Below are 18,932 nucleotides of genomic sequence, written 5' to 3'. Positions count from 1 at the left end.
TGAGCCAAGTACCCTGACAGGTAACGAAAATGCAGAGTCTCTGACCGAAAAAGGCTCCGAAAATGAGGGAAAAAAGGAGAACGTTGCCCGACACTCATTTCAAACGAGTATGGAGACTCAGACATGGAAGAGGAGACAAAGAACCACTTTATTGGCCAGTGCCCAAAGTGGTCTTATCAATGAAGTGGATATTTTGACTCCTTTTACCTTAGTGTGACAGACATGATTGTGGATAAGTTCTCACTACCAAGGATTATTGCACTCATACAACTACAAGCAACAAAACGATTCACCAAAGAAACGATTCACCAAATGCGGTGAAAACGAAGTTAACGTTTTTCTCCATTTATTAATATTTTACCGGGGTAAGCACAGGGCTCCAATGCTCTAAATTACAGTCGTCATGATCTATCCTATAGTGATAATAACCAAAGTCCCCTGCGAAGAAGGAGAACCTGAAAATCCGATTGTTGGGTTCAGTTGTCGTGCCCCACGAAAAACCTCACCGAACCTCCACGCGGTGTGGGGTGGGTGGCTCGAACGGGAGGTGTATGGGTGTTTCTAACCTATGCAAAGGAAGGGACTAGCCATCTATACAACAAAAGAAAGGCTTTAATAGCCTATATTATCCTTAGAACCGCAGCATAACCGCTTTTCCCACAGGCACCTTCCGAGTTCCGTAGGAAACTAACAAGCTCACAGGCTCCCACATGACGTGTAACTGTAACCCCAGGATTTGGTTTTGGATCGGGCACTAAAAACAACGATAGACTCATAGAGGAGCGGTCTATACGCTCACAGGCTACCAAGTCTCGTGTACCCTAGGATTTGGTCTTGGATCGGACACTCAAAACAACGTTAGAGCTAGGAGCGGTCTACACGCTCACAGGCTTCCACGTATCGTGTACCCTAGGATTTGGTTTTGGATAGGACACCCAAAAAAACGATAGAGGAGCGGTCTACAGTGACGTTACATGAAAATTGCATACTCCTACTGCCTACGAGTTGCACGTAGCAGGCCATGACCTCCCCTGGAAGTCCCTGTCTCTCCATCGTTAACCCGGTGGGGTTGCACCAGGGGCGCTGGTAACAGAACTTCAAGACTCCCGGAGTCTGTTGTCGATATCTATGTTTAATATATTTATGGTATATAATTTGGGAGTCTCTCTTTCCGTCCGCGGCAGCAGGAGTTGGAGAATGGGGACGCGTTGTGAAAGCCACCGTAAGGAAACTGAAAGCTAACTGTCGACGCCGACAAATCGAAAGAAAGAAGAAAGAAGCACTTATTAATATTTTACCGGGGTAAGCACAGGGCTCCAATGCTCTAATATAAGTCTAAATACAAAATAGGGGGTGCACGATAAAAATAAAGTTGCTCGGATTTTAAAAATTTTTGTATCACTGTTTTCTAATTCTAGAGACTGTGAGAATTTTCACAATACCAAATTTGTCAATTGTCATACCTTTTTAGAAAGATCAGTGAGTTTTGCCTAGGTGCCATATTTGATGGTGCGCGGCTTTTGGAGCAAAAGTAGTTGTAAAAGTCGCGTAGTTTGACCAAATCCGTTGATTTTTGTCGTATTATTCGGATATATCTTCGGTTCCTTGAATGAGATCATTCTGAAAATTGGCGACGACCTTCCAATAGGGCTTTCACAACTGTCCGAAAAATGTGGTGCCGGTGGATATCGGAGTTGATATAGTAATCAAAATGGGGCAAAATACGCTGCTTTTACATTTTAGCTGTAACATAATTTTTGATGGTTGGATAAGCTTTAAATTTTTCGGACACTTGCACTTTCCTTGTAAGTCTATGAGTAAACTTACCAAATTTTGTTGCAATCGGAGGTCGGGAAGGATACTCAATATCTATTTGTTTGAAGAAAATTGTGCTGGCCGAAATTAGCGCTAAAAAACATTCACTAGTCTATGTATTTGTAATAAGCGCCATGAGTTGGCACAGAATTTTTTGTCTCTGATTTTGATAAATTTGGTACCAAAAGTTGCCTCTAACTGTTGACTGTGAATAATGAAAATTCACCGTGTGGCACGATTCGTTGAGATGTATGTGGGCCTCCTGTGCATTGCAAAAGTGTACCATGGACGAAAAATGGTTAATTTATTGCTTAAAATGCCTATAACTCCTAAAATATTGAATGTTTTGAAATAATTCTTACAGAATCGTAATGAGCTTAATCAAACGCAACTTTTGGTACCAAAATTATAATATTTAAAGCACCAAATTTTTCGAAAATTTGTTCAAATTTAAAAACTTTTGAAAAAAAATCCTTTAAATCTTAAAATATTAGTACTAAAAGTTTCGTCTCGATGAGCTGATTACGATACCATAATAACTATGTGATAATAATTTAAAATGTGACAGTTGTAGCGCGATGCACTACTGGGTCGCGCGCGCATCAAATAATGCTTCTCGCAACCACAGTAGTGTGCAAACCAACATTCGAACCACCAGCAGCTGGTGGTCAATTTCCTACGAACGCGACTTAATTTTGGTTCAGACTGGAGTCGAGCGCTACGTTATAGCTGTATATATAGCTCGTTTCACAACGAAATCTTCATTTATTGAGTTTGTCTGTCGATTATGTTGGAGTTTGTATTTTTAGTTTTGTACTCGAATACTGTTAATTTATTTTTATTAAATAGTTGTTTTTCGTAACAGCACACTAGTACGTGATTCCTTTTGTTATTCTTACATAAATAGGAAGATTTTAAACTTCAATACTATATAAATAATCAAATATTTACGAACACCGATCATCCGATCATCGGTATGTACCCATTATGCATTATTGGTATCAAAGTCTTTTGTTGAGCTGGATATCGAAAAATTTCAAAATGTAAGGCTGTAATTTTGTACTTGTTTAGGTGTAGAACTAGGATTAACAACTTGATTGCTAGGAGCTAGGAAGAGATTTTAGTAATGATGACCCTTTAAACTTAAACTATATCTCTAGTGCACTTCGATCGGTTTTCTTTTCAATTTTGATAAAACCTAGTCGTGATCTTTGTTTCAGAACTTCACTAATTTATTAAGTTTTGTAGTTTATATAGACGGAACATGAGCAGATACCATTTGATTAATTATAATATATCCGATTTGAAATATTATTCTGTCGGAGTTTGAGTTCAACATGGACACATTTATTAACATCCCGCATGAATTTGTGTCGTCTTTACAATTTTTTGCGCTGAATTTGTATGCTTATTAATACTGCCGCATGATATCAGTAGCTGCTATAAAACTAGAGTGTATAGCATGTGTATTATACGATGTTTCCCACGTAAAAATCGCAGGTTGTTTTGGTGCGGCTGGGCACTCTACTGGTGATTGACACCAGAGACTGAGAAAAACTTTGACATAATTTTCAAGTTTGATATGACCTAATAACTACCACATTTACAGGAAGTATGGTAATACATTCTTGTCAGCTGTCTGGGCAAATCTTCTCTCGCAGAATTGGATTAAAATTTAATGTATTTTATTTCTCACTTCCAACGATGTCGCAATTATTAGGTAAAATTTGAAGTTATTTTGAGATTCAATTAATAAATTTTAGATTGCAGCTTGATATCACTTAGTATGTACATTGTACTCGGTTGCAAGGGTAGAACTTATGAGAATACTATCATAGTATTATTGCACTATACTATTATGGGTTCATCAAAGTTCGTATCATGATTTGTCACAATTAAACCATCGAGTCACTTGAGGAAACCCGTTAAAGCTCGCAATTGGCGACGAGATAAAGTTTGTGGTATCTCTAGATGTTAAGTTAACTCTTAGGCTCCAATCTTCCTTACTATACCTACCACTCCTTCTTCCTTGATAAGAAGTAGATCCATCTGGAACAGTGAGCTGCTTCTTCCCTTCTATCCCGTACTTAGCCTACTCAGCTCTCTCCAAACCGTGAACAACTACTCCCGGTGCTAGAACTTTAACCGCATAATTATAACAGCACAATTCTTTCGCTTGAATCTCAGTCTGCTGTAAGACTGCTGTACCGGTAGAGTTTTTACTTGTATGATTCAGCAATCTGCTCTTTAGATGGTACCGTTACCTCCCGCCATAAGACTGTGCCGTCTTGGTGACCTTGAGAATATCATAAGGTCCGATATATAAAAGCACTATCCAATATCGAGACCCACTCAGGATCCCAAACCACGACTCCTTTCGGTCGTCTGTACTTGCTTTTTTCCTCCCAGCATGGACTAAGTCAATGATACTGTCTTACATCGCTGGCCTTGTTCTTATAAGTGTTCACTCGGCGCTCACAAGATAACATGTTCAGAGATCTGTTGCAGAACCTTGTCGTGCCGTCATTTATATACTCCTTGACTAAGAGCTACTTTACACCTACAGCAAAAATGTGCTAAATGATACCCATCCTCTCCTCACATTACTGTACTTGCACTTACCATCCTCATCTTCGCCATAGATAAGAGGTGGTTAAGAGGGTGAGGTGGTTAAGAGGGTGACGTACACAGCATCTAGCACGAATCCAATAAGTGAGTCTACAGTGCGTGTCGAAATATATTGCATGTACCCTTATATATTAATTGAGACAGAATTTTAATAAATCAACAAATTCTTAAAATTTAAAAAGGTAGAATTTAATTCTATGGCATTTATTGAAACCTGCTTTTTTAAAGTTGAGAATTGGTTTCAATTTCTAGAATATCACGATAATGTTGACTCAAAACTGTTTCAGGCAGCTATCAAGTCTCAAGATATGACATAATTTGATAGAATGTTAGTACCAACGCTATCAGTGCATTGAAGTCGAGTTCTCGATACAGGTATTATAATTAGGTTCTATCGACCGTTTTTGTAGTCTTAACTCATTTTTATTTGTTATTATACGACCAATTAAAACCTAGCAAACCAGACTTCTTTATGTGCTAAATGTTACTTTAACCTTAATAATAGCAGCATTGTGGCAGATATCCAGTTACATTTTTTCCAGCCGTATATTATAAATATACAGGGTGGGCCAAAAGTCAGTGTGCAAACGTTGGCATTAATAGCTCAGTCACTGAGTGCCCAATTGAAATAATTGGTTCTGGTATGACTTACTACCACCACTGGTTCGAGAAATTTGTCAAATCGAAACATATTTGTGTACATTGTTTTCAAAAGAAGGTTCATTTTCGCATTTATTTGATAGTTTGGATAATCGGATCGAGCCAAATTTTATTGAATTGTGTTTAGCCATTTAAATTACGTTTGCTCTAAAAAAATGAGAGTATATATTACTCATGCAACTAAGATAAATTGAGTATAAATACTCAATTTATCTTAGTTTAAGTTCCAAGTTATATAACTCATTTTCTAAAGGTCTCGTAAACTTTAATCAATTACAGAGGGTGTGGCCTCTTTTTCACTGAAAAGACGCCATCAGATTTCATTGCATTCTGGGACCAATTTTGGTGTGATTTAAAGTATCCTACAAATTGGTGTTTACTGTTTCGACTTTTGTAAAATCACTGTAACAATATAATCTGTATTCTTATAGGGGAAGTAGGGGTCAAATGAAACGGGTACAAACTTTTGGATGCAACATCAATACCATACATTGGGATATACTCATATTGGGTACACAAGCTCTTAAGAACGTTCTAAACACTATCAACCCACTTCATTCATTAAAATTCAATAATTGTTTATTTAATTAGATGTTTCATTTGACCCTAAGAATTACTGCATTTCAAATTACCAGGGTCAAATGAAACAGGCCTCCTCAGGGTCGAATGAAACGTTTCATTCGACCCTAAATACGTTTCATTTGACCCCCAAAACGTATTATTGTAAGCCTATGAAAGTTTAATTTATATTCAAGGCTTTTCACATGGGTAGAGTGCCCATCAAGAATCAAGAGAGAGGGATTATCAGTTGTGCTCCCAGTAAATTTGATAAAATGACGCAGCCATTCCACAAAAATTTCCTTTTGAATCCAGCCAGTCTTGCAGTTAAACTGGATGGATCCCTGCGTGGAGCACCTTTCATCAATTCGGGATTCTGCTTCACCCGAGGGAAGATAAAAAGTGGGGGTACGAACTGTCCAGTAGCGCTCCCACAGATTACAGTCGTTGTTGTCTGCCCCCTTTCTCCGGAAGATATTGTTTCAACCTGCTTTCTTCCTTTCAGGGCAAAAAACTTTGGGCACAGAGTCGGGGACAGTAGACACACCCTTCTCATCCACGTTGAAAATTCTGTGAGGTTGGAAATCGAGGATGGCCTTCTTATAGATGTCAAAGAATGAATTGACATTTGTAAGGTTGAAGCCTCTTGCTCTAGCTGCCGATGTGTTCTCGGGTTTTCGTAGTGTGAGTCTTGGGTACCGCCTCCGAAAACCACGAAGCCAATCCCAGCCAGCCTTGCGAGTTTCCAAATTGAACGGGTGTTTGACATACTTCTCAAACATTTTATTACATTATGTTGTTATCTAGTCTTGCTGCTAAATAGATAAGCCGACAGTGCAGCAGCTCATCGTGACGTGGCTTAAACGCTAATACTACACACACTGACTACAACACTACAGATAACAGAGACCCCTAGGCTCGGTGGCCCCAATTTAATTGGGCCCCTCCTTCCACATAAGTCCACCGTAGCCCTCCTTGAAGCGTAAGTTTACCTTTCTACATGACTGAATCGACGGAACGCCCGTTTTGTTTCTCAACTGCAACCTGTTTGGAATTGGTCGATAAACTCATTGTATCTCAACTCGACCGTGAATTGCTGCTCTTTGGAGCGACTGAAGATGACCTTCAGTTATGCAAGCAATCCAAGCAGAAAATGCTACGTGCACACATTCTTGACAGTCATAAGTGTACCTCTACATTAACCGAAACTACTGACAAACTTATCTCTCTAACTCAAATTTTTTCGAGATCGTCCACTGATGCGATGACCGGCCTCCAGAACACCGTTAGTGAAGCACAGTCCCTTGTCCAGTCTCTACGTGACCATTCTGCTCACCCTCCTACTCAACCTACAACCACCCTCCCCGAAATACCTGCACCACCAACACCGGTCCAGACTGTGGAACAGCCCTTCTCCAAGCTCGAAACTGGTGACCAGCTGCAGAGGTTTGACTTTAAGAGATTGGACTCTGAATTAACCTATGATAAAGTTTTCTCGAATAGAAAGGTTGCATATTTTGGCGATGCTCCTTACAAGTATTTAGGAGGGTACCACAGGGCAAAGCAATTAGACCCTGAGACGTACCTTGCTGAAATACTTGTAGCAGTTGATGATGTGTGCAGGACAAACAACATCAACTATAAGGATTTCAATAGCTGCATGATCACCAAATATGAATCACACGTCTCGTGTATACCTCCTCATTCCGATGATGAATCGTGTATAGTACCCGACAGCACTATACTTACCATTTCCCTGGGGGGTAAAAGGGATTTAGTTTTTCGTAGACGTCCTCCAGGCGAGTATCGCGATGAAACCGTGACAGTTCAACACGGCGACTGTTACACTATGACGCGAAAATCGCAGGACCTTTTTGACCATGCTGTTCCTCCGCAAACTCAGGCGGATTTTGAAGGTCCTCGAATCAGCTTAACCTTTAGACAGTTGGCCTCGGCACATTCCAGAAAATCTAGCAGCCATCAGCTGCGACCTCTACCCCATCATAAAGTGAACCAGACCAAACGAGTGCTGATACTGTCTGACAGCAAAAACTGTAATTTTGACTGTTCTCAATTTCGTTCACCTGTCATAGCGTTCCGGGAAAACTTATTTTTCCTCCGCGACTTAAAGGAACACCGGGAATCGATTCAACAAGCCGACATTGTACTCATAAGTGCTGGCATAAACGATATCCAGAAAAACAGAGCGAGTGCCGTCCTGCTGCATAATCACATCAGAAGTTTCATAGAACAGTTCCCGCGCACTATGTTCTTATTCGATGCAGTCAGTCCACTATCGATACATGCTGACCGATTCAACACCCACAACGACATCATCCAGTACCTTAATGAACTCATGTTTAAGTGCTCCCTTCACCATGACAACTTCAGACTCTTCGACAACTCAAGTTTTAGTCTCGCTCACCTCGCTCATGACGGTCTACATCTTAACTATATTGGACAGAGTGTATTATCAGATTGCTGGGTAAACTGTGTGCTCATTGGACTGGGGTTCAGGCGAGGACCCCTACCTCTACGTGAGCACTTTAAACGTATGATATCTTATCCAATCCCTGGCCACTTTGGCACCTGAGCACGACGTATTTTATATCTTAATGTCAAATTATCATGACAAAAATATCGAATCCTGAACAACTTTCCAGACTCGCGCTGAGTCGCAAACAATTTCACTAATCAAACAAACGTAACTTATTTGAACAAAATCTTACAATATTTTTTCAAATCAAATTCAAACTCAAGCACAAAGCACATAATACAACCAACTACTTAAACGAACTTTTCCCTTATCCAGATTCCCTACCTTCCCACCTTATCTATCACACCTTATCAGCAAAACGCGAAATAAACCCTGCTTGATAATAGTCCACGTCCCTACATCATAACAATCATTTCATATTATCTAATTCCTAACCTCATGCCGTACTCAGACAACGACGACGCAATTTTTACACGATATCTACACAGATATTTACACAGTACTCATTATACATACATCACACATTACTGTACATTTGACTCTGTACATTTGACTGATCTGTACATTTGACTCTGTACATTTGACTCTGAACATTCGACACATACATTACTGTACATATGGAAATTAGGCTCATGCACGGTGAGCTGCTGCCATCAAGTAATAGAAGAGAAGTTAAAGGTCAATCATAAAGGTAAAGGTGAAGTTTACTTAATTACTGTAGATAAGTCGCGGTACTTTCTACACACAGGACTGAAAGTCATCGTTAGAAGTATCTGACTAGGTCACGTTATTATTATCATATTTTGTATTAATAGTAAGTCTATACTCTCTTAAATATATCATAATATAACTATAATACTAACGAATATAATACATTATCTCATAGTTCTATGAACGAATCTCAGCGTTGCAACAAATGTAATACACGTATTCCTAAATCACGTTCGTTCCTAATTTGCAGTCACTGCGACAAAATAAAACATATGAAATGCATGAAGTTATCTAAGTCTGAGGCAAAAATAATTGTAGATTCTGGCTCTGCCTGGATATGTTATGACTGTATTTCCAGCGCCTTACCAGTAAATGCATGCCCCTCGGCAAAGCCACCGAGACAAGGGCCCGTCATAGGTCCTAAATTTAAAGTCCAATGCACATGCTGCAATGGCTGGATTTACTCCCCCGCCAACCTGAAAACCTGCCACTGGTGCGAATCTAAAGTACATACCAAATGTCACTCCGACTTATTAGGATGCAGAAATTGCTGTGAAAATATGATCCCGGGATACTATGTACATTGCTATCAGCTATACTCATTACATACACATACTCACACCGGCGTAATCCACAATCCCTACGATCGCTATCAGTTGATTAACGAAATAGGAAATACAATTGACCAAGATCAGGAACTCGAATATTGGAATGAGATTTCTGATATTTTAGTTAGCTGCAATTACATGGAGCCGACAAATGTAAGTTCGTCAGGACCATGTGATCTTAAGATATTTACCTTAAACATACGGGGACTTCTTAAAAACGTAGACAAATTAAGAGAAGATATATTCACGTACTCGAAGTATGATGTCCTTTGTTTTAACGAGACTAATCTCTTGCAGGATAAGCTTCCTAATGGTATTAATGACCTAGTGCTTGAGGGATTTTATGAACCACTGCTACGAGATCCAATACGTAGTTCTGGTCGTGGTGGGGGTTTAGCAATTTATATCAATACGCGCGTATGCGAGTCTGAAAATATTGAAAAATTCTTTCCCCAAAACTTTGATGTGACAGACAAGAGTGGTGAATTCATGTTGGTAAAACTCCATAACTGCAAAGGCTTTAACAAAACAAAGATAATCGTCAATACATATCGGTCACCAGCATCAAAAAATCCTGATAATTTTAACAAACTCATTGACTCCCTATTACACGGCATGGAAAGGCACTCGAGAAAACATACTATATTAGTCGGTGATTTCAATGTAGATCTTACACATTATGATACTGACAAACATAGTCAAAATTTGATTGAAACTATGACTAAATACGGTTTCTTTCAGCTAGTCTCACGTCCCACACGTATCACTGATCACAGTGCCACTCTTATAGATCATGTTTACAGCAATAACGTACAACACACACACAGCTGCAATGTTCTTACTGTTGACCTGTCTGATCATCTAGCCACTCTTGTTACTATCTCACTTGGGCAATACAGCCACATTGCAGGGAGTAGAAACAAACGACACAGAGTCGACCATGGAATGAATATTGAAAAACGTATGTTTAACGAGTCGAACAACCTTAAATTTATAGAATTAATTGGATCCGAAATGTGGGAGGAAGTCACACGTGAAAATTGTGCTGATGAACAATATAACAAATTTATTGAAATATACGGTCAGCATTATGATGAGGCATACCCAGTGAAAACCGATCATGTGCGCCGCAAATTTGAAAGGCAGGACCCCAAACCTTTTATGCTACCCTGGCTTGAAATTGCATGTGCTCGTAAAAACAAATTATTCCATGCCAAAATAGTGGACCCAACGGAGGAAAACTACAAGGCTTACAAAAAGCATAAGGCATTCTGCGACAAGCACGTCAATAAGGCAAAAGACAAATACTACAAAACACAATTTGATAAGTATAAAGATTGTTCAAAGAAACAATGGCAACTGATCAACACTCTACTTGGCAGAAAATCTAAATCTCATAACAAAATTAAACTCCAAAACGCCGACGGAAATATCATAAATAGTGACAGTGATGTAGCTGAGCACTTTAACTCTTACTTCTCCAACATTGCCACAAAAATCAAAGATGCGATCAGCGCGCGTACTGTATTCGATCCAGGGGGTTTTAAACATTACCTTAGCAGCCCAGCTTCGCAGTCTATGTTCGTAAGACCAACTACCGAAAGTGAAGTTGAACAAATTATTAGCAAGCTTAAGAATAAATCCACTCAAGACACTAAAATTGAACCCCTAAAAATTGTAAAAGACTGCCCCTCCTTCTGTAAAGTCTTGTCCATAATCATTAACACATCATTTAGTCAAGGTATCTTCCCATCATCTCTCAAAATAGCTAAAGTTATACCAATTCACAAAGGAGGCAGCAAATCCGACGCCACTAACTATCGACCCATATCTTTGCTGTGCACCTTTTCCAAATTGTATGAAAAACTTATGCATAATAGAGTAATGGACTTCCTTGACAAGAAAGGCTCGCTCTTTGAAGGGCAATATGGCTTCCGGCCAGGCCGATCCTGTGAGCATGCTCTTTTGGATGCTCAACACACGATTCTGAATTCCCTTGCCAAAAAGGAAGTTGCTCTATTACTCCTAGTCGACTTTAGTAAAGCTTTTGACGTTTTGTCTCATGATGTATTGATTGACAAACTCCAGCACTATGGAATCCGTGGGCAAGCTTTGCAATGGTTTAAATCCTACCTGAGCACACGTCAGCAATATGTATGTTTGAATGGTATTAAATCAGCTCTAAAACCTATTACATACGGAGTTCCGCAGGGCAGTATTATGGGACCTTTGTTATTCCTAATCTACATCAATGATATGCCAAATATCAACAGTATGATAAAGTTTATACTCTACGCTGATGATGCGAACATCATAATAAAAGGCAAAAATGCAAACGATGTTATACAAAAATTCAACCAATTCTCCCACGAGTTTGTACGCTGGGTTGACTGTAATGGACTTGCACTTAATCTAAAAAAGACCTGCTATATGCTTTTCGGTGTTAGAAATACTGATAATACTCCAAATATTCATATTGCAGACACACAATTAGAACGTAAAAGGGAAGCACGGTTCCTTGGCGTTATAATGGATGATAAACTAACATGGTCTAAGCATATAGCAGCTGTTAGATCAAAAATGATGCGGTATGTAGGAATTATGTATAAAATAAAACGTCACCTATCGATTCAAATAAGGCTACAGATATATCAAAGTTTTGTTCAATCGCATTTAAACTTCTGTTCAATTGTATGGGGGTTTGCAGCAAAAAATCACATTGAATCACTCTTCTCACGACAAAAACAGGGTATCAGGGCAGTAATGCCAGGTCACATTAATTACTTTTACAAAGACGGTCGACTGCCAGAACACACAAAACAATTTTTCAATAACAATGGTATACTCACGGTGCACAGTGTTATTGTAAAAAACACACTAATTCTCATGCACCGAATCAAACATTTCCGCAGCTCAGTCCCTCAACAAATCTGTATGACTATCCCAGAAAATGCACCCACTGCAAACTCAGATCACGTGACCGCAGCATCCTGGTTAGCCGAGTACAACACCACACATTTCAGATCTTCGATGTTCTTCAAAGGACCTTTACTCTCAATTTATGCTGTAAATGCAAATGTAAGCACCCTACCCACACTTTTTTCCATAAACCTTTTTAAATCGGCTACAAAACGCATGCTCTTGAACCTGCAGAGTGAAAATGACGATGACACGTGGCCCAGTTTCTTATTACATAATATTCCAGGTCTAAGAAGGTCACAACGTGTCTGAAAGTTACTGGACACAACGGTCATTATATCAGTTTAGTGAATTAGTTAATTAGTTAATTAGTAAATCAGTTATTAGTCATATGGTTATTATTAAGTACTATATATTATATGATATTACAAAAATAAACTATGAATATTATATATTTGCACACAAAAAAACCAGAACAAACTGATCACAGACTAGCGGCAACTAATATTAATGGATAAGCCACACATCCTAAATTCCAGGTCCATATTTACACTGCCACATTCCCCACTATCACTATTTTCCTATCAGCACAAACCGTAATTAATCGATTTCAACAATCACAAACACTACATATCCAAACTAATGGCATGGCATAGCAATATCTGCGATATCCTAAATCAGTCCCTAACAAACTTAGCGCGAGTCTGAAGGGCTGTTGGAAGCACAGAGTGCTCCATATTTTGTTTTAGCAATAAACCTTTTTTTTCATTTTCTTTTTTTTTATAAATTTATTAACTGCGTGCAAATTTGTGTTTCAGATTTGATCTATTTATGATATATATTTATGATTATGTAATAAAGTTATTAATATTATATTCGTAAACATTGGCTGGCTTACAAACCAGTCCCCAAACAAACAAACAAACACATGATTTCTCTCTGCCAATTCAAAAGCAAGTTCTCTTACATCATCAGTTGTAAGGCCGAACAACTTCTCCTCCATTTCGCAGCAATACTCAAAGAGTTCATCCTCCACTTCCATTGGTAACACTGACCGCACATTCCCGAGCATTTTAACAGCATCCTTAGCCACCTTATTCTTTCCATTCACACGTCGCCACAGGGTGGTCTTGTTCACATTAAAATGGTTTGCAGCCTGTCCATAGGTCATTTTCTTCATTGAAACTGCGTGTAGAGCCCTCTTCATTGCTTCTGCTGACCATGACTGTCTTGTAGTCTGCTTCCTCTTGTTTCCCATCTTTTATTGGCTTATGGGGTAGGTAATTATTCATTGGAGATTGTGTTACAACTTCACAACATTTAAAGTTTACGTTGTAGGTAGCATTTGACTTAATTTGACTTATTTAGAGCGCCACATTTTGCTATAAAACGGTGGAGAAAGTTGTGCCATGTTATTATTACGATAGATAAGCAGCAGCTACGTACATTTGAGCTTATTATAAGACGATAATGTTGATTAAAGTAGACACGTGGGTCAAATGAAACGGCAGTTTGGGTCAAATGAAACGTTTCATTTGACCCTAAGGGGTACTGTTTCATTTGACCAAATCGTATATGGTGAGAGTTTTTCAATACAGCATGTTAATTGTATGTTCCTATGCTTAAAAACCACTAGAATACTTAAATACGATCACTAATGTTGAAGATTAAATCAAGAAACATTCGGTAAATGTAATTGGTTCAAGCACAGAGGCAACAAATGTTAAGCGCAACATTCTAGGGAAAGATGAAGTGGAGAGGAAGTAGATTGTAACTCTATAATCAACTTTTCTCATATATTCTAGGAAAGGTATATGTAATAGGTAATTCAATAGAAGTCGATCCCGCCTGTTTTAAGCCATGACAAGTTAATAGTACTAGAGATATAGCCGTGTTTCATTTGACCCTGGTGTTTCATTTAACCCCAGCTTCCCCTAGTTTCAACCATAATAGTGAAATAGAGGGGCTGGCCAATAGCCACACCCTCTGTAATTGATTTAAGTCTACGAAACTTTCAGAAATTTGTGTGTAATTCGGAGATAAATTAAACAAGTTGTTATCGGCCACCATGTGTAAACGGAATGTTCTAGCAGACTGTATAATACTATAACATACATTCTCTTACACACACATAATCTAATCTCTGGAATGTTGCTATGATATCAATGGCAATGTTTTGATACTGTGTATTATCATGATTATGCCTTACAGGCCGATCTTCCGATGGAGTTTCGGTTGCCATGGCAACACATCAATATGATAAAGAATTTGTAAACGCAGTCACAACTCTGTCGTGTACACTGTACGGTGCGAGCGGTTATTTTATGATAGGTAACATCTACTTTTTCAGCATTTGCGGGATGACCAGTTCACACGTATATTTTCGCAGACACAACTTCGCATAAAATTATATCCAATTATTCTATAACCAATTATCTACACGGACTTCTGTCTAAATATGAATGAAATCGAGAAAACCAAATATTATATATTTCATCCTGAAGTGCAGAGTTCTCAGGCAGTAAAATCATGATCCTGATAGATATCGAAGTCTCCTTAAATGATTGTCTCTGCTGCTTAATATATCTGGATTGTCGTTGGGAGGCGATGCAGATTTGTTTACTTTTAAGGGGGAGGTTCTGCTCAGCAGGAGAAAGAGGTGATGCACATTTTGTATTTGTCTGACATGTAGGACTTGAGCCACGTTTCCGTAAGTGCAATAAACGGTAACGAGTGGTTTTTGGATTTCTCCTGAATAAGAGCTGAGATTTTTGGCACTTCCCATATACTCGCACTTGATGCACAGGATTCATGGACTGGACATTTAAGACGAGGCATGAGGAATAACGGGCACGTGCAGTGTATCCTCTGAGGCGGTAGGAACTGCTGGTAGTGGTATAGTGGGTAGTATATATATATTACTCATGCAACTAAGATAAATTGAGTATAAATACTCAATTTATCTTAGTTTAAGTTGCAAGTTATCTAACTCATTTTCTAAAGGTCTCGTAAACTTTAATCAATTACAGAGAGTGTGGCCTCTTTTTCACTGAAAAGACGCCATCAGATTTCATTGCATTCTGGGACCAATTTTGGTGTGATTTAAAGTATCCTACAAATTGGTGTTTACTGTTTCGACTTTTGTAAAATCACTGTAACAATATAATCTGTATTCTTATAGTTTCAACCATAATAGTGAAATAGAGGGGCTGGCCAATAGCCACACCCTCTGTAATTGATTTAAGTCTACGAAACTTTCAGAAATTTGTGTGTAATTCGGAGATAAATTAAACAAGTTGTTATCGGCCACCATGTGTAAACGGAATGTTCTAGCAGACTGTATAATACTATAACATACATTTTCTTACACACACAAAATCTAATCTCTGGAATGTTGCTATGATATCAATGGCAATGTTTTGATACTGTGTATTATCATGATTATGCCTTACAGGCCGATCTTCCGATGGAGTTTCGGTTGCCATGGCAACACATCAATATGATAAAGAATTTGTAAACGCAGTCACAACTCTGTCGTGTACACTGTACGGTGCGAGCGGTTATTTTATGATAGGTAACATCTACTTTTTCAGCATTTGCGGGATGACCAGTTCACACGTATATTTTCGCAGACACAACTTCGCATAAAATTATATCCAATTATTCTATAACCAATTATCTACACGGACTTCTGTCTAAATATGAATGAAATCGAGAAAACCAAATATTATATGTTTCATCCTGAAGTGCTGAGTTCTCATGCAGTATAATCATGATCCTGATAGATATCGAAGTCTCCTTAAATGATTGTCTCTGCTGCTTAATATATCTGGATTGTCGTTGGGAGGCGATGCAAATTTGTTTACTTTTAATGGGGAGGTTCTGCTCAGCAGGAGAAAGAGGTGATGCACATTTTGTATTTGTCTGACATGTAGGACTTGAGCCACGTTTCCGTAAGTGCAATAAACGGTAACGAGTGGTTTTTGGATTTCTCCTGAATAAGAGCTGAGATTTTTGGCACTTCCCATATACTCGCACTTGATGCACAGGATTCATGGACTGGACATTTAAGACGAGGCATGAGGAATAACGGGCACGTGCAGTGTATCCTCTGAGGCGGTAGGAACTGCTGGTAGTGGTATAGTGGGAGCGCTGTTCCTGGCTGAAGAGGTGGATGTGGTCTGGGGTAGTGGTAGGGCATTTGAGTTTGAGGGAGGCTGGACCGGTGGTCGACTATTTCTGATAGGAGTCCGATCCTGGTTTGCATCGTTTCCAACAGTCTCCGTAACTATAACAATCCTGTGATCTGGTATTGGTTACTTAAACTTATTTAATTGAACATGGTGTTTGACGTTGGAGCTTATCACTTTACAGTTTACATCACCTTACCTGAATAATTGAATAGGATGAATACTGAATAGCATTTATTAATGCTTTCTTTACCCGGAGAACTCTGTTTTACTTGTCCCTCGGTAACACAAGACCGTGAGCCGTGACACTTAGTCACAATAATTAAGTCATAAGTCAGAAAGAAGTCCATAATTCGTACACCCATGATTATGTTAAATATAGATTGACTCCAGTCTCTATTGTTCAATGACTTCGTCAAAATGTTTTAGGAAAATGTTCACAGATTTGTTAATTTTGGACTCAAATTAACGTTGAGAAAAACTGAATTTATTTTGGAAAAATCCCGGCTAAAACCAAAATCCCGGCCGGCACCGGTACTAAATCGCCAAATACCAGCCGGTATTCCGGCTGCGCCGGTTATATCCCGGTCGAGTTCTGTCTGAGACCTAATTTTCTCTATTTCTCGTGCAATTTTAGATCAGACACAGTCATCTAAATTATTTAATAAGAAGGTTTAAATTATAAGCAATTAAAAACAGTTGGGACTATCATTGTTTGTGAGTACATATTATACGAATATAAGGTGGTTAATATAATTATAACACATTTAAAATATAAAACATTTAAGACACATTTTTTATTCCTGCATTGTACTCATTAATTTAACTAGTAATATTATATAAAAACCACATTTCTATTTGTACAGGGAGCTGCTGGTAAACTACCGTCGCTATACATCGACTATGACTACAATCCTACTTTTAAAAACAAACTACATACATATCTCACATTTGCGAGGACTACTTCATCACAAGCAAAAAATCGACATTGGTAAATAAAGGTAGGTTCTTTTCACTGACTTCGTTAAATGAGTTACATATTTTCACACAAATTACGTGCGTGATCATTAAAGGGTTGCTTGTGTGCAGTTACTTCTGGGCCAGCGCCACCCTGTTGGGAGTTTTCACATAAGTAAATTTGCCGATAATACAATTTTACTCATTCTGGACATGTTACCTATATTATCATTATACTAGTATTTCTTCAGGTCTGTCTTCTATAACCACGATGAAAAGAAAAGCTGGGCGAAAACATTTGAGACTGCAGATTGCAGAACTGGAACACTCTATTTGAAGACAGTGGCTGCTGAGTGCTGAGCTGCATCAAATCTATCAGCATCATGTAACTTCGATCAGGAACAGACTCCATTTCATTTCCGACAACTAGCACCTGTTTTCCCTAGACTTACCAAGTATTAAGTTACTGCATTAGTATTAGGTTAAATTAAAGGCCCTACATCGAACAATTCTAACAATTAAAACTTAAATGCAAGAGTGCACAATTTATCACTAAATATCTTCCTCTTTTAATTCTAATCAACACACGGTTTCGTCTTTGTTTCACCCAATCGTGCTGATAATCAGTAATCATGCACTCTGCACTCTAACTTCGAGATGTTTCAAAAGGGCTCCCGACGAGTTGAATTAGATCAATATTTTCTTTTGATACATAGATACTGATTGGGAGGTTCATCATACTATTCTTGTCACATGGTAACGATTAACGATTAGCTGATCAGCTTCCAGCATCGACAGGCCGAAATCCATAAATATAATCAGTTGTAATTTAATATTTATCATCGTCCGGATCATCATAATATTTTAATTTAAAGTTACAATTGAACGGTGTTAAGAAAGATAATTTAAGAGAAATGTTTTGAAAGTGCCTGATTTCGAGTATAAGATCTGTACTGATACATTAATTTTCAGATTGTTATTATAGTTTATTTGTATTTTTTATATTATCTTATCCGCACAAGTTCGGAAGCCATCTGAACGCTATTGCCAGACACAGGCATATATTTATTTTGGGGTATCATGCTCTCAGAAATTTCAACTCAGTCCGATATTATAGTTATACTAACCTGCATTGCATAAGGTTAATTGTCTCGCAGTCTAGTGCATAAACCTTTTATTTTGTATAAACCCTTTATTTTGATTGGGAAAACTTTAGTTTAATGTGGTTACCGTCTCTAAAGTTGGCATGATAGTTAATAAACTCTTATCTATTATGTCACTGAAGATGACGCCTTGCAACATGTTTGACGATAGCCTGTAGATTGATAGTTTGATCTAAGTATTTACAACAATTCATCTAGTTTGATTGATTCAAAGGGAAACAAATTC

At 38.4% G+C, this 18,932-nt stretch overlaps 1 long non-coding RNA gene across 2 annotated transcripts; it reads left to right on the top strand.

Annotated features, from left to right (window-relative positions):
• The first annotated feature begins 2,884 nt into the window (after positions 1-2,884).
• Positions 2,885-18,720, top strand: LOC134815787 (uncharacterized). 2 transcript variants are annotated; one of them, XR_010160294.1, is made up of 4 exons: positions 2,885-3,535; positions 4,731-4,818; positions 17,453-17,587; positions 17,795-18,720. It is a non-coding gene; the product is annotated as an uncharacterized LOC134815787 (long non-coding RNA). The 2 variants fall into 2 exon arrangements; XR_010160295.1 differs by lacking the exon at positions 2,885-3,535 and adding an exon at positions 4,490-4,527.
• The last annotated feature ends 212 nt before the right edge of the window (positions 18,721-18,932 follow it).

Source organism: Bolinopsis microptera, chromosome 5, assembly GCF_026151205.1.
Source record: "Bolinopsis microptera isolate Bmic1 chromosome 5, MBARI_Bmic_1.0, whole genome shotgun sequence".
NCBI classification, from domain to species: Eukaryota; Metazoa; Ctenophora; class Tentaculata; order Lobata; family Bolinopsidae; genus Bolinopsis; species Bolinopsis microptera.
This window is presented reverse-complemented; position numbering and strand designations above follow the sequence as displayed.